The sequence below is a fragment of the Mus caroli genome, chromosome 15, assembly GCF_900094665.2.
Source record: "Mus caroli chromosome 15, CAROLI_EIJ_v1.1, whole genome shotgun sequence".
Taxonomy (NCBI): domain Eukaryota; kingdom Metazoa; phylum Chordata; class Mammalia; order Rodentia; family Muridae; genus Mus; species Mus caroli.
The window spans coordinates 14,504,146-14,526,849 of record NC_034584.1 but is presented as its reverse complement, the minus strand read 5'-3'; positions in this window follow the sequence as shown (position 1 = coordinate 14,526,849).

Here is a 22,704-nt window from a genome sequence, read left to right as displayed (position 1 = left end):
GGTGGATAGGGGAGGGGGGGAGGGTCTGGGGGACTTTTGGGATTGCATTTGAAATGTAAATGAAGAAAATACCTAATTAGAAAAAGAAAAAGAATAGGTGCGGTTGGCTAAGAAAAGTGCCCAAGCTTTAGGGTCTCAGGAGCATGACTCAAGTAAACATAATGCCCATGGGGTCAGACTTGGTCTGGCCCTAAAATAGCACAGAAGTTAGTCTGTGGTAAAGCACAGGTGTCAGCACTCATAAGTATGCATTCGTCTCATAGCTTTAATGCACATCTTGAGGTTCTAAGGGAACACAGTCTGGGATGACTAAAATCAAGACTTCTGGGAGGCAAATTCTGTTTCATCAGACAGCAAGGAATCACAGGGTTTTAAAATGACATGACTACTGTCATTCCAGGAAGAGCAACTGTGCACCTCATTCCATGAAAGAGGTAAGCTGTGTGTTTAATTTCCCTAGCTTCTCCCGTGCTTATCTGCTTGCACAAGTCCTTGTTTTACCCTCTCCAGGAGTGGCCAACAATGACTGGTAGAACGTGAGACATGTGCCACAAAAGGAGGCCATGTCTGACACTCTGACACTGACTGGAGATATAGGACCTAAAGCCAGGACAACACATACATACAAGATAGAACCAACTACAGATCGCAGGGAGAGGGCAGGGGAGTCAATATAATGATTATGTGGTACTTTGAGTATGCTTGGCCCAAATTAAGTGGCACTATTAGGACATGTGTCCTGATTGGAGGTAGCATAGCCTAGTTAGAGGAAGTATATCACTGTGAAGGTGGGGCTTTGGGGTCTCATATAAATGCTCAAGGCTTGCCAGTCTAATTCAGACTATTCTCTAATTCAGAATAGAATCTCTCTTCCTGGCTACCTTAAGTTCAAGATATAGAACTCTTGGCTCCTCCATCACCAAGTCTGCCAACACAATGCCATGTTTCCTACGATGATGATAATGGACTAAATTGCTGAAACTGTAAGCCAGTCCTAACTAAACATTTACCTTTATTAAGGTGCCTCTTCACAGAAATAAAAATAAAACTAAGATAAATTCCTAATGATATTCTGCTGTACATCTGTTCCTAGCTCAACCATCATCAAATCTGCTGTACATCTGTTCCTAGCTCAACCATCATCAAATGAGAGTTATCCAGCAATCGATGGGTGCTTTGCAGAGACCCACTGACAAACTCTAGTAGAGCCAGAAGAATTTCTCAGAAGAAGAGCCAGAGAAATTAAGGATACCACAAAAACATAGCCCATGGAATCAGCAGAGAAGAGCTCAAGGAGCTTATAGAGATGGAAGCAACAAACACAGGCCCTGTATGGCTCTGAGCTAGGTACTCTCTAATTACTTATGGTTGTGTAGCTTGGTCTTCTGGTGGGGGTTTCAGCAGTGTGAGTAGGGTTGTCTCTGACTCGTTTGCCTGTGCTTGGGACAATTTTCTTCCTACTGGGTTGACTCCTCTAGCCTTGATATGAGGGCCTTTTACCTAGTGTTCTCATAACTTGTTAGATCATGTTCAGTGAATATTCCTGTGAGGCCCTTTTGGTTTTTTTTTTTTTTGTTTTTGTTTTGTTTTCTTTGTTTTTGTTTTGTATTTGAAGGGAAATGGAGTAAGTGGATCTGGGAAAGAGGTTTGGTAAGGGGGAGATACTAGGAAGTGGAAAGAGAGTGAGGAATGTCAAGTTGAGATGTAATGCATATGAAAAGGCTAAGGAAAATTCATTATAATAAGCAATAGATTTCATCATTTTACATAAAATATGTGATTTATCTTTATACATAATTTGTGGATTCTCCTCTTCACTCTTGCCTCCTATCTCCCTGCCTATCCTTTATTATCACAGGTAGCCCCTTTCAGTTTTCCTGTCACCTGTATTTATCTACGCTCTCTGTGAAAATCTCCTTTTTCCTTCTCATGATCCCATTTTGACTTTAATGGTTTATATCTCCACTCATTCTCACATATACATGCATGACCAAAATTAAAAGCTAGTATATCAACAATAAAACAAGAAACATGTAGTATTTGACTTTCTAGGCTTGCTAAACTCATATCCTTTAAAAAACGAAATACAATGTGAACATTTGGGAAAATGTACATGCCATACAAGTGATAAAAGTAACATTTCTTTCCCTGTTGTAATTGTCATCATCCAGACTTACTGTTGAATAAGGTCACCCATTGTAGCTCTCTTTGAATTCTGGCTACCTGGTTCAAATAACCTTTGCTGACTCGAATTCCTCTCCAAGCTGACTGATTCAAACTGGCTTTTCTCTGCCTCTGACTAAATTGTTCTTCTTGGCCTTAAACTAACTCTGACAATTTTTTTCTACTCTTTTGGCTCCTTCTCTCTTTATTTACTTAGTTTTTAAAAAAATATGATAATTTTTATTTACATTTCAAATGCTATCTCTTTTCCTAGCCCCCCCTTCTCTTAAACCCCCTATTCCATTTCCCCCTCCCCTGCTTCTATGAGGGTGTTTCCCCACCCACCTACCCACTCCTGCCTTGAATACTCATTCTTTGGATTATTCCGTCTTCATCTGTGTCTAGCTTGTTCTTTCTGCCACCTAGCCTAAAAGGAAAAATTTATCAATTCTACTTTTTTTTTTTTTTTTTTTTTTTTTTTTTTTTTTTTTTGAGACAGGGTTTCTCTGTATAGCCCTGGCTGTCCTGGAACTCACTTTGTTTGTAGACCAGGCTGGGCTCAAACTGAGAAATCCACCTGCCTCTGCCTCCGAGTGCTGGGATTAAAGGCTTGCACCACCATGCCTGGCTCCCACTTCTACTTCTTTATTTTAACACTTTTACTGTTTTCATTCACTGTTAAGTTTATGCCTAAGAATTTTATTTATGAAGAATTGTATATGAAAACATGACCCTTGCTTACCTATTTATTTTTCAACCTTTACAAATGTTTTTCTTTACTTTTTTATTTATATTTTCTGATTCTTTGTGGATTTCAAATAATGCCTTCCAATATCACTCATCTTCCAGTCCCTTCATATCTTCGCTCTGCGCTAGCAAGATTTTCCACCCAACCACATGCACAGACATTTAAAGAAAAGATAATCTCCTATTGGAAGCTGCAATGTGTCACAGGGTGTCATTTTGTCTATATTTCTTTGTTTCCAAAGGTTAATTGCCTTGATTTGTTTGTCAGCTACAAGCTCCCTTGTCTCTGTTATACTATCGATACTGAAATCTCACTGAGATTCCTTTCAGACATCCTGTTGTTGCCAGGTGTCCTAGAGCTCTTGTAGATTTGGATCTGTAACACGAGCCCCTTCATGTGTTCCAGCATTTCATAGATAGGGTAGAAGTTAGGGTGAGACAACTCAAAGTCCCGGATCTGGATTCGAGTAGTATGTGAGTTGGTCAGTCTTCCAGATCTCCCAACCCCACACCACTGGTGTGAGCTCTAATGCACTGTTTATGCTACCTCATGAGTGCTACACCTGGCAAACGCCAGAGCCAGCTCTCCTGCTCTCATGCAGTCTCTAGGGGCTGACTCACCTTAGCCCATGCCTGCAGGGAAACTCTATAGTGTTGCTTAGGTGATGTGCAGCTACCCACCCTTAACCCCACGACCAGGGTTTGCTCTAGCTCTACTGCCCATGTGGGGTATAAGGACGGTTGTCCCAAGTGCTGCAGCTGGGATAGCTTTCTTTCTTGACATAGGTTTGCAGAGTGAGGTAGTGGAGCATTTAACCCTCCTCACCCATGCCACGACAAGGCAGAGGAGGAGCAACCAGGCTCAAAGTCTTGTACTCAGCTATCCACAAACACCTACTCCCTCCCATGCCTGACCTCCTACAACCAGGACCCCATTTTCAAGAATCTAGGTGTAGGGCCAGCTCTCTTGCTCTCAAGTCCTTAGGGAAAGATCACGTATGTACAATATAGAGGTTTGGGTGGGGCCAGTTTTGCATAGCCCTCAGACATCAGCGTAGACCCAGATAGACCAGGGCAGACCAGGGACATCTGTATGTCCTTCAGTAGTAAAAGAATCCCTCTGCTTCAAGGCCACAGACCCAGACTGAACTACTTGAAACAATAGGGCCCAGAAATTCAAGATGGCCTTAGGTGGCATTGCCAGATACTCACATGGAATGTTTTATGCTACCCTCCCTTGCATCTCCAGTTCTGTTGTCTTTGTGGTGCACACATCTTTCTGATTCTCTCATGTGGACCAGGCTGGGTGATTGTCTCAGGCATGTGGGCTCACATGAGGCCACAGGAAAAAAACTTATTTATTAATTTGTTTGCTTTCACCTTAAGTCTTAAGCACACACTGCTTGAAATTTTTAAATTCACACTATTTATCAAGTAGAGAAATTCTCCCAAGTCTTAACTGCCATATTCATTTCTCAAAAGAATTCTATCATTTAAAATCTGATTCTGTTTATATGACCTGTACTTTTCTTTGCCCCTGGTTATGGTACATTTCCTTAATACTTAAACAAGGCACCATACTTCCACATTGGGAATAAATCCCAGTTACTCACAGAATATAATTCCTTTTCACATTATTTGGATATGATTTGCTCATATTATACTCCGAATATTTGCATAGACATTTGAGTTTATATTCTTTAACATAATCCATCCAAGATTTATTCTTATTGATGTAAATATGTTCAGTTAATTCCATTTTATTACTTTGGCTGTATGGACAAACAGTTGATTATTTCCTAGTTGGGAGATTTGCATATTCTTCTATGTTATGAATACAGGCATCATAAGCATTTGCCTAAATATTTTGAAGACGCTTCTGTTTTTATTCTGTTCAACATCTTGGAAAGAGGAGTATAGACTATATTGAAAATGTATATTTAAACTTATATGAAACTACTGAATAAATTTTTAGAGCAATTAGAAAGTAATGCATTCTTTACTGGCAGTCCCCACTGTTTTTCCATTATAGGCATACTAAATATGGTCAAATTTCTTTATTGTTTCAATTTTATTCATTATTTGAAGGCACATAGCAGCATCTCACTTATGTACTTGCAATTTCCTAGTGAGTCTGAATATCTTGGGTGTGGCTTATCCAATATCAGGTATTTAAAACATTTTGATATAATTTAGATATAAACAGTGTGTCAATAGTCTGGATGCAGAAATGAGTTGAAGAAAATGTCCACTATGCATCTTTGATTGGCTTCCACTAAGAGGAAGTAAATAAGATCCTTTTATCATCTATCTATGGTCTTAAAATTTATATATGCCTTTCTCTTTCTTTTACTATTATATCTCAGTTCTAACTTACACACGAAAGGCAAATAAATCACAGGATATTTCCATAGTGACACATAGATTGGTCCCTGCCCTTGATTAAGCTTGCTTTTAGGAAGTTGATGGATGGGCCAGAGGATCTTCTGACAAAGAAAGTTAGTTCTTTTCCCCTAAATAAATACTTTCTCTAATCTTCTAAATAGAAAGGATTAAAGATTTCCTTCCACAAATTACCTTATTTTTACTCTAAATGTCATTTTATCAAAGTTCTGTATACATATGCAATGCAAGGCTATACATAAATACATTTGTAAAAAGTCATAAAATTAAAGAAAATGGGTGCTGTATACAGCAGAGAATTGCCTGGTCTGGCCTCAGTGAGAGAAGATGAGCATAATCCTCCATACACTTGAGGCCCTAGGGAAGGGGGAGACCTGGTTGGGGGGGACACACTCTCTGGAAGCAATGGAGAGGTGGAGTTGGATGAGGAACTATGGAACAGAGAGTAGGAGGATGGCCAACAGTTGGAATGTAAATAAATATACCCAGAAGATGGTGCAACTTGTAATAAGGACACATGCTCCACTATGTTCATAGCAGCCTTATTTATAATAGCCAGAAGCTGGAAAGAACCCAGATGTTCCTCAACAGAGGAATGGATACAGAAAATGTGGTACATTTACACAATGGAGTACTACTCAGCTATTAAAAACAATACATTTATGAAATTCCTAGGCAAATGGATGTATCTGGAGGATATCATCCTGAGTGAGGTAACCCAATCACAAAAAATATCACATGATATACTCACAGATACATGTATATTGGCCCAGAAACTTAGAAAACCCAAGATACAATTTGCAAGACACATGAAACTGAAGAAGACAGAAGATAAGTGTGGATACTTCATTCCTCCTTAGAATTGGGGAACAAAATATCCATGGAGGAAGTTACAGAGACAGAGTTTGGAGCTGAGACCAAAGGAAGGACCATCCAGAGACTGCCCCACCTGGGGATCCACCCCATAAACAGCCACCAAACTCAGACACTATTGAATATGCCAGCAAAATTTTGCTGACAGGACCCTGATATAGCTGTCTCTTGTGAAGCTATGACAGTGCCTGGCAAATACAGAAGTGGATGCTCACAGTCATCTATTGGATGAAATGCTGGGCCCCCAATGGAGGAGCTAGAGAAAGTACCCAAGGAACTAAAGGGGTCTGCAACACTATAGGAGGAACAACAATATGAACTATCCAATACCCCCAGTGCTCATGTCTCTAACTGCATATGTAGCAGAAGATGGCCTAGTCAGTCACTGGGAGGAGAGGCTCTTGGTCTTGCAAAGATTATATGCCCCAGTACAGAGGAATGCCAGGGCCAGGAAGCAGGAGTGGGTGGGTTGGGGAGCAAGGCATGAGGAGGGTATAGGGTATATTCAGGATAGCATTTGAAATGTGAATGAAGAAAATAACTAATAAAAAAATTTAAAAAGAAAGAAAATGGGAGCTACATTCAAATAAATTATATACCATAAATACTCTTGAAACAATTTCCCCTATATTGTGTTTTTTAAAAAAAAAATAAAATGAGTATATTAGTGAAAAGTGTCCAGTAAATATAGATATGCATATACAAAGGCTTATATTTGTCTCTGTGTTTATGTGCTTACTTTATATACCAGCATTCCAAATATAACACTACTAACCCAGCATTAAGTATTATTTTTACTTTAATAGTTGAGCTGTGTTTCACACTCAACTTTTGTCCTCTATAACTGTTTTAATTAAAGTGTTGCTGTGCCCAAAGTTTTTTTGTAGTTTCCAGTAGCAAAGGAAGACCTAAGTTTACTGAACTTCAGATATTGAACTGAAACTTTAACCATTACTAGGTGCATAGGGTTAGATGGATACCTAAAATACTTTGTTATAAATAAAATAAAACCACAAAGGTAGCTTCATTTTTTTTCTAATTTTAATAGAGTAGGAAAGTGTTATGGAAAGATTCTGTTATGATGAGTACCATCTGGTATTATTCTATTATGTAATAATTTGCATAAAATCTATTAAATATGCTGTATTGCATGCTTCAGGAATTTAATAACTAAGAATTATGGATGATATACAGTAGTTGGCAACAAATATTAATAAACAGAATCTATACTTCCAGCTACAAACATGTAATATCTAATATGTAGTTTTAGAGAAAATGAAGCAATGGGAAATTGTTTCTCTCATTGTAAGTAATTAATACTTTTCTAATTAAAAGGGTGTGATTTGTAATTCTGTGCTTTTAATACTGTGTCGTGTTAAAGAAAATGAAGTTTTCTCGTTAACTTATATTCTGTAACAATACTTTCATCTAGTCTGTTTTCTTGGTGATTGGTTTTTTGTTTTGTATTTTTTTGGAACTTGGGTTTTTTTCTTTCACTAAAGCAATGGATTTATGTGATACTTTGTATTGGAGTTGAAACTGCAAGCATTTATTAAAATATACTATCTACCCAGACATGCATATTTGAGAAGCCTTCATGTATACAAAGGTTTATTTTTCTTTTCACATGTCACAGGATTCCTATTCTTCCCTCAGATTCTGAAGTATTCTGCCTCCTATGGAAGACAGAATAAGGAAGAAATAGCTTTATATTGCAGCTTTTGTTAGTAAAAAATAATCGGTGAATATTTCCTCATCATATGACTAAATCCAAGGTTGTTAAACAATACAAATACACCCCGTTTTTCTTGAGTTTCTTCACTTATAAATTACTGGCTTGCAAACAGCTTGTGTTATGTTGATAAACTTCAGCTCTAATTTCTCCAACTGAACATTTAAAATTTTTTCTCATCAAGTTCAAAAAGTTATTTTCTATTCATAATTTTCAGGAAATAATAAATCCTAATCATAATTACTGTAAAGAATTAATATACAGATTAAATTGAATGCAAAATATGTAGTTAGTTCCTGGCACTGAGATATTATACGGTAAATGCTCATCTGCTTGAACGATTTATTTTGATGTCTTTTTAAGCCTATGAAACATTCAATCTTTGGATACTATTTTTTGGATAATCAAAATCAAGAAGTTACAATATAATTTTCGACATACCTAACAATTTTATAGCACATGAGAACATTCATTTCACCATATGTAGTACAATGAGGGTGTGGGTGCACATGCAGAAATTTGTTTGTTCTTTGTGTTTATAAATATATGTTCTGTCTTTTACAACTCTCAGACCCATTACAAATTATATATGTATACACACACACATAAAAATTTCCTATATTTGCTTAGAAAAAATTGGGGGCGGGGCAACCAACTATCCTAATAGACACTTAACTGTGTGTTGGATATCTGCTCAGTACCAGGTACAGATAGCAACTCTTTAAGAAATGACTGGTTGTTGTAAAATTGTCATGGGTATCATGAAACAGCCATGAGTCTCATAAACCAGTCCAGACATTCTCAGTTTGCTAAATATGCAAAGACTACATGAGAAGTGAGACTTAATTATGAGTGATGTATGGTAGCAGATGCTAACTTGCATTATTTACAGATGTAGAGATGAGAGAATATTGTAAAAATATTTTAATATTTCAAGGCATTCATATGATAGAGATCAAGAGTTTATTTTAATAACAATGAAAATAATGGGTTTGGTAAGATTAGATAGAGGCTACAATTTCAGTGATGACTAATAATAATATTTAAATTCAACATATCTGAATAGAATGTTCTTGAAGGAATAATCTGATAATAGGCTCAATGACAATGTTGTCACTTTTTCTTAGTTTACACAGGAATGCAATATAGTGCAAGAGACAATTTTGCCAGAAATATTCACCTGAGAGTACTTTCTTCTACAACATGCTACTTCAGTTTAAATTAATTTTTGTTCTTTTTTACTTTAAGAGTATAATTGTTGGATTAGACATATCTCTCCCATATGCAGTCAATTTAAACATGATATATTGTTAGTTAACTAATTTCTAGTTTTGAAAAATGTACCAAAACCAAAACCAAAACAAAAACCAAGAAAAACCAACAACAGCCAAAAAAAAAAACCTAACAAACAAAAAACCAACTAAAACATAACAAAAAACAAACAAAACAGCAACAACAACAACAACAACAAAAACTAGGCCTAATTAAACCTAGCCAATGAGAATCACAAGCCTTCAGTTATCAGGGCATATATTTTCAAGATTCAATTTCTTCTATTTTGAATCATAGAAAACTACTTAACTACTTAAGTCAAACTGTTGTTATATGTTTAGTAGAAAGTCAAGCTAAATAAATTATTTTCAAGCATTATTTTATCAATTATAATTATTGTTTTGTGAGCCTAGAAAGTGAACTCAGGGTCTTATGTGTGTCCTGAAAGTGTAATGTCACTAAAATGTTTTCACCCATGGACTTCAAATTACAGGTCTACACAGTTTATGAAATAAATATTGTAAGCTTCAAGGTTTCAAAACCTACATTAATTATGGTCCTTTAATTCTACAACCCCCCTTCTAGCCTACAACCGACTAGAAGTAAGGGAAAAGGAAGGTTAATTGAAAAAAGGGTTGTGAACCTGCTTAAAAATTGTCTTTGGGGGGGGGTGATTCCAATCTTTGTTATCAACAGTCCAGTCCACTAGCAAAACATCAAGCATACAGCAGCTCTATTTAGAAGAAGCACGGAGGTCACTCCCCACAAGTCAATACCACCAGAAATTCTCTCTACGAACTCAAAACAGGTGAAGATGAGAGAAGAAAACAAGGAGTAAAAGGAGTGTCATCAACAAAGACCAGTGTCAGCAAAGTCCAATGATGAATAGCAGAGTTGGACGGTGATCTGATACAAGAATGAAGCCCACAGTCTGCTGGGTTATATTTACTCCTTTTCCAGACATCAGATGCCCCTCAAGTGTCTGTCCAGCTACACCTTTACACCAGGCAACTTGAAGAAAAACACCATGTGTCTATACTCGAAAAAACATCTTCTCATAAGGCAGTTTCCAGAAAACCACGATGGGACACAGCTGAATCACCATTGTAATGAGAAATTCCCACCTCAAATTGTAGTCAGCTTTTTTAATTTTCAAATTCCTTTTGCTTCACTATCTGATTTTTAAAATATACTTAAGAATAGGAAAAGGTTACTTAAGTTGAGTGCTTACCTTTGCAAATTCTGTTGTATATAAATTAAAGAAAACTATTGGCTAGCTTCAGAAGGAGTTTGTGGAAACAGTCAGAGTTCTAACACTGCCCATTTCAGGCTTTTCTTTCTTTGATTCCATCTATCATGGATGTTACTGTTGCCATTCACAAGTTGCCATAAAACATGCTTTATGTGCCCTTTCCCCAACCTTGAGCAGGCTAAACAGGCCTTATTTGTTTGCCACTGTTGGTCTTCCAAGATGTAGTCCACCTAGGGTGGAGTCTTCTTCCACCCTAGGTGGAAGTCTTCTGCCTTGCTGCACCTGCAGTTTCCTGGAGGAGCAGACTGCCTGCTGAGCTTGCTTTGCAACATAATCCAGATGAACCAAAGGATGGGTCTGTGGTTTTTTCCTATATAAACACAGAGCTGAAAATTAAACTTGGAGCCTTGATCGCTTGGCTTCATCCTTCTCTCTCCTGTCCGTCCTTTTTCATTTCCAGCCTCCCTTTCAGGTACCCAGTTGTCTGTGATGCTGGACAGCTACATCTTTAGCTTTCTCTGAGCCTAAAGCATCACAATTGCCTATGAAATATAATGTTACTTGTTTTTGCTTATATCTAACATGGAGCTCTGATCCTTTACTCGTAATCATATTAATCTAGAAGGGTCTGCATTATTGATAACTGAATTTCAGAGGTCATTTCAAGAGTCTTGTATGTGAGAGGACATAAGTTTGAATGGGAGAACAGGGCAGACATGTTCATGCTGAATATGTGGTTTTCAGAGAGGAGGGAAAATTAAAAAATGCAGTAATCATATTCTCAGAAATTCTCAGAAACTTTTTTTTAAAAAAGTATCTTTAAACATAAAAGCTTCCACTTGTGCCCATGTACACACCCATACACATGTTTAAAAATATACATTAGATCATGGTCTTATGTGAGAGTTGTATTAGTCAGGAAAAAGTCCTACTTAATAAAGGGATACTCTAAGATCGCATCCTTATGAATAACAACTTTCCATCCGATTTTTTTTCTGTACAATATTTTATGGAGTACACAAAGACACAGTGAGTTCATTTACACTCTTTGAATAAACCTCTAAATTGTTTTGATTATTAATTTGACCTGTTCATGAGATTGAACTACACAAGACCTGAGATACCCCTGCAAAACATTTTGGGAGTCTGAACAGTCCATATAAACCAAAGGTCTTAGAAATTTAATCTACTTTGTTACTTTGCTTCTTGAAATACCAAATAAGCTTATTTACATTTTTAGAAGATAGCATTCAGACCTCAGGATAAGAAATAACAATCCTCACTCAACTCATGTCAGTGAAATCATTTCACAGTAGTATTGAGCTGAGTCTGGAGGCAACTTTTTATGAGCGAGATCAATAATGTGCTGTAAATTCAGCAGCTGTGTATAATTATTAAATAAATCAATAATGAGTTAATATAGAGAAATTTATGAAACAAGTGCAGGGCTGATTGTTTAACAAAATGTGTATATTAATGATAAGTTTACACTTGTTGATGGCTGCTTTATATGTTAATGTTACGCTTAAAATAAATTATACAGTTTTCTAGAGTTATTGTCTTACATTAAAACCAATGCTTGTGACCAAGAACAATAAGAGTAGGATATGTGTAAAACTATGCTGAGATAAATCTATTTTGTCATCTAGCACAAGGAAAATTAAATTCTTAAATACAAATTGTAATAAACTGATATTTATGATTCAAATTCATATAGATAATTCCAAGTAAAAGCAATCTCTCAGCCTTCATATGTAAGACAAAATTATTCCATGGTATTTAGATCATAGCCATCTTTAAAGCAGTGTCTGAACAAATCAATAAAAATAAGATTCAGGAAGTTTTTGTAGTTTAATTTTAACCTAGAGCTTATAAGATTTAGCCTAATAAAAGTGGGAAAACAAGAAAAATTAAGTTTGTAATATTGATTTTTAAAGAACAGAGATTTTCTAGAGCTCAGCAGGTATGTGATGGGATTAAGAAATTTTCATGGGTAAAAATATGATTCAAAAATAAAGCCTTCACCAGGAGAGTGGATATTGTGATTGTCTAGGGAAGTGGGATTTATTGTTTAAAAATTCAACCCGTTAAGTGGTAAGGTAAGCTTTTGCATATATTTGTATGGCAGATTTTTTTCTGTGTTAAAATGAAATACATTGTATAGAAGTTACTTAGAGATTAATTTAAATTCAGTCACATCATGAAGTAGTATCCACCCAGTAGGGTAAGTATGCTTCTTTCCTGGAAGGGCAGCAACTCTTGGAAATTTTAAAGAGAAGTTGTTATTTTTTTATTACAGTAGGCCAATTAAATGGCAATTCTTGTATTTGAAGTTTAAAATATGTGAGTAGCAGATTTGTGGGAAAATCACAGCAAAGTTTATAGTCATTACTAAATTTTTTATTCAAATCACAAATGATAGAAAATACACAGTGGTTTACAAGAAATAGGGAAGAGTATAAGATAACTTATGTTCCTGAAATATCCCACTTAGGCTGCAAAGGATTACTTAGATCTTCTAAGAGTATCAAGTCATTTTATCTACACTGTAGCTCTGAATCTGTTGTAATTCTTGAACCTCTCAGGACGCAATCTTTTAGACTTTTAATTCTTAAATTCTATTATTTGGAAAACCTGAAGAGGAGCAGATTTCTTATTTTTGCTGTATCCATAAGGAAAATTCTATACTCAATCTTCTTGATCCAGCATTATTCATTCATTTCCATGAGTAGGAGACTAAGGATGAAAATTGCAGGAAATCCTGGGGTTGGCCTGGTCTAGCTGCCTTTGAAGGAATGTATCATAGGTTTTTAGGATTAGAGTTCATGGCTCCTGCAACACTGTGTGATTTTCAGTTCCAGAGAAATGGAGGCAGTCCCTCAGGCAAAAAAGCATTCAGCCTACCTTGTCTTCCCCAGACATTAACAAAGCATATGGAAATTTGACATGTCAGTTGGTCTTAGATATTGTTTATACCCTGTGTACATTACAATCGTCATTATCTTGGCAACTAACATTGTAGTGATCCTGACAAATGTCTTCATAATTTGTTTTTAATAAAGAAATTAAAAAAAAATAAGTCTGATTGCTTCTAATAAACTTGTCTCAGCCTCAGTCTTGCTAAGACCCTCCTTCCCTGGCCTGCTTAAGATTAATTTCTTCTTGGCCATATCAGTTAACCCTGGCCTTGTTAATTAACCAATGACACTAAGAGAATATCATTCTGTAACCAATCATAAACAAAAACCCCGATTACTAAAATTCTAAAGAGCTTAGAGTATAGCATAAACTTGTGTTGTGAAATGTTACTCAAGACATGTGTTAGACAACTATGTTATATTTTTACTTTATGCGTTTCAAGGTCTCCACGTTCAGGCAGATATGGTAGGTGAGGAATGAGAATAATATTTTGACCTTATTGGCAAAAATTCAGGAAATGAATTTACTCGTATGTACAAGACATAGGAAAATACATATTCATATATGAAAACATTAATAAGAATTTATTTGATTGTCACCCTTTCTATTGGCAGGGACATTTCACAGTGGCTTAGCCTTCTGTTAGAACAGAAACAGGCGAGACAAATGCTTCTTGATTTGGAGCAAGATAAAATAGTCAATTCTGTCCTTAGTAAGATGAGAGAGAAATAGTTGTAGATTCACATAATACCATTTTGTTCTCATAGCCATGTGATGGAATGAAAACAGATATTAATAGTGTCTCCCATTAAAAATCTACACACTGTCAAAAAACACTTTTTCTGTACAAAACCAAATAAACATATACATATCAGCGTTGCTGGATGGTAAATATATATAGTGCCACACTTGGGGTCTTCATTTTGTTCTCCTTTCATTGCTCTTAGCTGAATAGAGACAACTGGGGTATTAGGGTAAATCATTCCTTAACATGTGATGTGAAGTACACACCAACCAAAGACTTAATGATGTTAAATCCAATGAAAATACATTTTCAAAATTCAACAGCAGGTTTTCAAGGAAGACTCACAAGGGATGTATATTTTACAGAGTTTTGTAAAGTGAAAGGGGTTCCTGGAGCTTTTATGTGACAGGTATGATGTCATTGACAGTTGAATATATAAGGTTGTAAATCTAGGTTTTGATGCTTTTCAGTACGTTTTCAAAGACTGTCAAGATTGGAAAAATTCAGAAAAGTCATCAAAATTCAATAGAAATCTTATATATGAGTGCCTTTTTAATGATACCATGCAGTGGTTTTTGAATACTTGGTGACTGCTATCTTTTTATTGATTTAAACCATGTAGTAAAATATGAATAGCTACTACATTCTCTTATAACGATTATCAGATTTTAATGAAAATTGAGTTTCATCCAAATGTTTTCATGAGATGAATGGAATGTTCAATTGTCACCTAATAAACGTGTTGCACAGGCATAGAATAGGGTTTCCAGAGAGCTTCATATGCAACATTATTTCATTTCTGGCAGCCCTATTATCTTGCCATTTTATTCTTCAGGAACTAATAAAATTGATCTCATGTTTTTAACAGAGAAAATTCCATCGTAATCTTTCATGTAAATTAATTATTTATCTGTCACAGTATTATTTGTTCTTTAAAACACTGTAAAGTATAGCCTTACCGTTAAAAAAAAAAAATGAACAGAGACACAAAGTCTAGATATGTCTGATATTGTCACTTCTTCCTGCCTGTGAAGAAATTCTGTGTGGAAATAGGCTTTCTGGGATCCGAGGAAGGTGGAGATTACCCTTAGCCGCCTGGGAAGGGAGCCTGCTGCTTTTGCTGGGAGGACATGGCCTTCTTGCTGCTCTGCTGCTTTAGTTACCAGGGAGCATTAATATTTATAAATATTTATGTTAAGAGCAGTGCAGAGATTAGCAGTGCAAATCATTTTGGAAGAGGCTGCTACCTGGAGTATAAAAAGATTACGGAAACACAATAACGTGGCAGCCTTTCCAACTCTGACAAGACATTACCTGCATGTAGAATGTCCCCAGAGAGAAAGAGAGGACACAGAAAGCCATGCAAATTTACTTTCCGTTTACTTGCATTCTGTACAGTCAATTACTGCATCCTTGCTTAAATGAATTGGGAGAAAAGGTGTTCACTGTCTTCTCTCACAATTCCATACTTCATTTGAAAATATTCAACTTGTGCACCAAGTTCCAATTTACTTTGCAGTTTTCTTCCAGAATGTAGCAAACTTAATGGCCTCCTGTTTCACCTATTCACATTTCTTAACCTCACTATTTCTTATCATACTTCAAAATCATATTTCTAATTAATAGAAAATCCAGTAAATAGAATGCTACATTTTATGGCACCAGAAGATTGAAATTTACACTAGAGAGTGTGAAATTCTATCAAAAAAGTGATCACATTTAAAAAGTAAATAAAAGGAGAAGGCATGGTCAAGACATATCAAGGAGTCTTTAAATGATAGACTTTATTGAAATAAGAACAACTCTATAAACTTGATTTTAATGCTCAGGTAAGAATGTCTAAGGAACTGTTATATCATGAAAGACAACTAAAGAACAGTTATATAACAGAAATAGATTATTTTTCAATTTATAGGTGTTAAAATATAGTGATTGTATTGTTCTAGGAGCATCTTGACTGGTTAGATTATAAAGTAATGATTTTATGGGGACATAGATATGCTACCATCTCTCTGCTTTTGTGTAAAGATGAAGTTTAAGGAGACTACTATTTAAATGCCCATTTTCAATGTATTTACAAAACTGCCACAGGGGTAATAGAAAACTTTTATTCAGACTTCAAATCAGAAAGTTCTATTAACAGAAAGTACTCTTAACAATTAGGCAATACTACCAACATAGCATTCAGGATATTTGACAGTACTCAGACACCGTCTTGAGTACTTTCATATCACTGCATGTACATAGAATATGTGTGTATGTGTGTGTATATATGAACATGTAGCTGTAATAATTCATACCCAATGTTGTATTGACATTGAATATTTTCCAAATATTTCATAGAATCTGGAAATATTCAAATTTGCTAAGAAGTTATAGAGCAATATTTAAAGAGGATATTTACATTTGCTTATTTTTATCTTCTTAGCAAATGCTAATCTTACAGAAATTGTGAATGGTACAGGCTGCATTTAAGAATAGGAAAGAAAATATTCAGTTGTTCCTGCTCTTGAGGTCCACCTGCATTTTCAAAGGCAAAATGTATAAATTTTACTTATCTAATTTAGACATATTTATGAATATTTTATTCTTATCACCAGTTATTGCACAGATGTAAGACATAGTTCTTTGATATTTTAATTTGAACTTCAACAAGCACCATTTATATAGGTACTTGTATAACCCTAGAAGAGTTTTGAATAAATGTTTAGACATCATGGGCAAGACTGCACAAAATGCTGTGATTAATGTTACTAAACACTTTCTATTATAAACTTCTGTTTGCAGAACCTGACATGATTCTGAAAAAGTCTCAGTTTGTGCTAAAATGTTGCATGTTTTGCCTCTTTCCCAAGGTGATTTTTTTCTCGCGTGTGGGAGGAAAATCTGTTCATTTTTTCTACGGATGAGAATATGGAAAAATACATTTTTTTTCATTGTAAATATCATGCGATGCCCATTTTGAATTTAAAGTAGCTCAAGGGATGTGCTTACTTATTAAAATTATTATTGAACTTTTTGATTATACACTTACACATCATCATGTAAACCTATTTAGAAACTCATGAATATTTAAAGAAATAAAAGCAAACATATAGAAGTAACCACAGTTTATTTTCTTCTATTTATCTGAAATACTTAAGTATTCATACAAAATACTTAAAATTGGAATGTGTAAACATATAACAACAAACTGTTTTTAAACCTTTATTTTGTTTTTATTTAGTTTTAACTTTTGTTTATGGGCACATATATGCATCTTTGTATGTATTCCACATGTTTTCGGATGTCCACAGAGGTGAGAAAAGGAAGTTAAATCTCCTGGAGCTGGAATTATGGCTGTTTGTGAGCTGCTTGACCTGGGTGCTCAAACTGATCTCCCATCTGCTAAAATATTGGCAAGTGCTCTTAATTTCTTTGTCATCTCTTTAACATCAGTCTAAATGTTTTAAATAATATTCTAATGATGATAATAATATTCTAATGATCTAATGAAAAATTTACAATAACATCTATGACTTTGTACACGTCTATGTATGTATGTAGCTTTAAAAGTATCTTTGAGTAAACCTCCTTTCGTTGAAAAATGAAACTAGTGTGAAGAGATATGTTCCTTTGATTCAATAAAGATCAAACCAGACTTTGTTACCTGTGCTCATTTAAATTTAGTATATTCATGTGACTAATTTATCAACAATCAAAACCTGATGGCGGCTATTTCCAGACCCGAGTGTGACCTTTTCTGTCTTTAACCTATCTCATACAAATGTTATGGTGTAAAAGAAGGTGATCTTTGAAACACTGAATTTGTAGTTTGTACACTCATGTCTTTTGAAATATGTTTCAGAAACAGATCATGGTGGCCTTTTAACCTCTCAGAAAATGACTTGCGAAGAGAATTTCTTTTGCTTACCATATTTAGAGACACCTTTTAAAAAGTAATATATGCTGGGTGGTGGTGGCGCATGCCTTTAATCAAACCACGTGGGAGGTAGAGGCAGGTGGATTTCTGAGTTTGAGGGCAGCCTGGTCTACGAAGTGAGTTCAGGACAGCCAGGGCTATACAGAGAAACCATGTCAAAAAACAAAAACAAAACAACAACAACAACAACAAAAAACCACCACCACCACCACCAACAACAACAAAATAAAAAACAACAACAATAAAAACAAACAACAAAAAAGTAATATATGTAATTGCTTTATTGATGAGGTTGGGTATAATTAGTACAAATTTTTGAATGGCACTACAGATAAACAAAACAAAATAAAACAAACAAAACCTATGAAAATGCTAATATAAGGCAATATATACAAACCATCTTCTCAAGTATTCCCTCCTTACTGCTAGTAATATCAATAACTTCCATTGCTGTGTCTGGGTTCTGATAGTTTGTTTTGGTTAAGAGTTTCATGTTAATATTTAACACCCAAAAGTCTTTCATAGTTTAATAAGTATTATATCTTATAGAAGATTCCCATGTTACAGAAATAGCTTATATACATGATGTAAACCTCATATTCTCATATTCTATATTTTCACACACACACAGCCACCACTCAACACTGTTTTTGAGTTACATTTTTCTAGATTTTATATATACATAGTGTCAGATTCTAATCCTCTTTTTTCTAGCCTGTTATACTAAACACCATGTCACTGTCATTAAGGTCCATACACATTCCTTCAAAAGTAATATGTCCTATCTCTTATGGCAAAATATAGTCCACTGTTTGTACTACTACATTTTTATTCTCCAATCAATGAAATTTAATGTCAATATGCCATAGACATCCTGATTTTAACTTCTTTGTTTATTTAACAAGAGTTGGTTGTTATATCACATGGTAACTTTATGTTAAATTTTGAGGTATTCCCATACACTTTGCATAAGGTCTACACTGTTTTGCCTTCTTGCCAATGAAATACACAGATATTCTTGTTTGAATCTTCACCAATACTTGTCTTCTTAATAGAAAAATAATTATTTTAACAACTCCTAAAATATGGAAAGTAGCCAGACATCCAGGCATCTTCCCTACCAGAGGAGAGGTGTCAGCCCTGCTCTGGAGGGCTTTGCTGGAGTACCTGAGGGAGCCGTCTTGGTCCCTGGAACCCCCTGAGACTAGTCTGCACAGGTGAAAGTGTGGACTACAGAAGCTAACAGCTTCTGGAAAAGGTACTGTTTCAGGCCTTCAACTTCTGCCAGGAGACAAGTCTGAAGGCCAGATATCTGTGCACCTTCCCTGAAAGAGGAGAGCCAGCCTGCAGAGAGTGCTCTGAACACTGAGCTAGTCTCCCAGGTCTGCTGGTAGAGGAAAACAGAATCACAAAAGGAACAATCTCTAACCAGAGACAACTATAACAACTAACTCCAGAGATTACCAGATGGCAAAAGGCAGACATAAGAATCTTACTAACAGGAACCAAGACCACTCATCATCATCAGAACCCAGCACTCACAACTCAGCCAGTCCTGGGCACGCCAACACACCCGAAAACATAGACCTGGAATTAAAGGCATATCTCATGATGATGGTAGAAGACATCAAGAAGGACTTTTATAAATCACTTAAAGAAATGCAGGAGAACACTGCTAAAGAGTTGCAAGTCCTTAAAGAAAAACAGTAAAACACATCCAAACAGGTGATGGAAATGAACAAAACCATACTAGACCTAAAAAGGGAAATAAACACAATAAAGAAAACCCAAAGTGAGGCAACGCTGGAGATAGAAACCCTAGGAAAGAAATCTGGAACCATAGATATGAGCATCAGCAACAGAATACAGGAGATGGAAGAGACAATCTTGGGTGCAGAAGATTCCATAGAGAACATCGGCACCTCAATCAAAGAAAATGCAAAATGCAAAAAGATACTAACTCAAAACATCCAGGAAATCCAGGACACAATGAGAAGACCAAACCTATGGATAATAGGAGTAGATGAGAATGAAGATTTTCAACTCAAAGAACCAGCAAATATCTTCAACAAAATTATAGAAGAAAACTTCCCAAACCTAAAGAATGACATGCCCATGAACATACAAGAAGCCTACAGAACTCCAAATAGACTCGACCAGAAAAGAAATTCCCCCAACACATAATAATCAGAAAAACAAATGCACTAAATAAAGATTGAATATTAAAAGCAGTAAGGGAAAAGGGTCAAGTAACATATAAAGGCAGGCCTATCAGAATTACACCAGATTTTTCACCAGAGACTATGAAAGCCAGAAGATCCTGGACAGATGTTATACAGACACTAAGAGAACACAAATGCCAGTCCAGGGTACTATACCCAGCCCAACTTTCAATTACCATAGATGGAAAAACCAAAGCATTCCATGACAAAAACAAATTCACAAATTATCTTTCCATGAATCCAGCCCTTCAAAGGATAATAACAGAAAAAAACCAATACAAGGACGGAAACCACATCCTAGAAAAACCAAGAAAATAATCTTACAACAAAGCAAAAAGAAGACAGCAGCAAGAACAAAATGCCAACTTTAAAAACAAAAGTAATAGGAAGCATCAACTACTTTTCCTTAATATCTCTTAATATCAATGGACTCAAACCCCCAATAAAACGACATAGACCAACAGACTGGCTACACAAACAGGACACAAAATTCTGCTGCTTACAGGAAACCCATCTTAGGGAAAAAGACAGACACGACCTCAGAATGAAAGGCTAGAAAACAATTTTCCAAGTAAATGATCTGAAGAAACAGAATGGAGTAGCCATTCTAATATCTAATAAAATCGACTTCCAACCCAAAGTCATCAAAAAAGACAAGGAGGGGTACTTCAAACTCATCAAAGATAAAATCCTCCAAGAGGAACTCTCAATTCTAAATAACTATGCTCCAAATACAAGGGCAGCCACATTCATTAAAGAAACTTTAGTAAAGTACAAAACACAAATTGCACTTCACACAATAATAGTGGGAGACTTCAATACACCACTCTCATCAATGGACAGATTGTGGAAACAGAAACTAAACAGGGACACAGTGGAACTAACAGAAGTTATTAAACATAGGGATCTAAATGAAATCTACAGAACATTTTATCCTAAAACAAAAGGATATACCTTCTTCTCAGCACCTCATGGTACCTTCACCAAAATTGAACGTATAATTGGTCACAAAACAAGCCTCAAAAGATACAAAAATAATGAAATTGTCCCATGCATCCTATCAGATCACCATGGACTAAGGCTGATCGTCACTAACAAAATAAATAATAGAAACCCAACATTCACGTGGAAACTGAACAACACTCTTCTCAATGATACCTGGGTCAAGGAAGGAATAAAGAAAGAAATTAAGGACTCTGGAGAGTTTAATGAAAATGAAGCCACAACATAGCCAAACTTATGGAACACAATGAAAGCATTTCTAAGAGGAAAACTCATAGCTCTGAGTGCCTACAAAAAGAAATTAGAGAGTACACACAGGCAGATTGAAAACACACCTAAAACCTCTAGAACAAAAGGAAGCAAATTCACCCAAGAGGAGTAGACAGCAGGAAATAATGAAACTCAGGGGAGAAATCAACCAAGTGGAAACAGGATGAACTACTCAAAGAATCAACCAAAGGAGGAGCTGGTTCTTTGAGAAAATCAACAAGATAGATAAACCATTAGCCTGACACACTAGAGGGCACAGGGACAGCATCCTAATTAACAAAATCAGAAATGAAAGGGAGATATAACAATAGATCTTGAAGAAATCCAAAACACCATCAGATCATTCTATAAAAGGCTATACTCAACAAAACTGGAGAGCCTGGATGAAATGGTCAAGTTTCTAGACTGATACCAGGTACCAAAGTTAAATCAGGAACAGGTTAATGATATAAACACTCCTATAACCTCTAAAGAAATAGAAGTACTCATTAATAGTCTCCCATCCAAAAAAAGCCAGGGGCCAGATGGGTTTAGTGCAGAGTTCTACCAGACCTTCAAAGAAGTTCTAATTCCAGTTCTTCACAAACTATTCCACAAAATAGAAACAGAATGTACTCTACCCAACTCATTCTATGAAGCCACTATTACTCTGATACCTAAACCACAGAAAGATCCTATCAAGATAGAGAACTTTAAACCAATTTCCCTTATGAATATCGATGAAAAAATACTCAATAAAATTCTCACTAACTGAATACAAGAACACATCAAAACAATCATCCATCCTGACGAAGTAGGTTTCATTCCAGGGATGCAGGAATGGTTTAATATATGGAAATCCACCAAAGTAATCCACTATATAAACATACTCAAAGACAAAAACCACACGATCATCTCGATAGATGTGGAGAAATCATTTGACAAAATCCAAAACCTACTCATGATAAAAGTCTTGGAAAGATCAGGAATTCAAGGCCCATACCTAAACATGATAAAAGCAATCTACAGCAAAAACTAGTAGCCAATACCAAAGTAAATTGTGAGAAGCTGTAAGCAATTCCCCTAAAATCAGGGACTACACAAGGCTGCCCACCTTCTCCATACCTATTCAACATTGAACTTGAAGTACTTGCCAGAGCAATTCGACAACAAAAGGAGATCAGGGTATAAAAATTGGAAAAG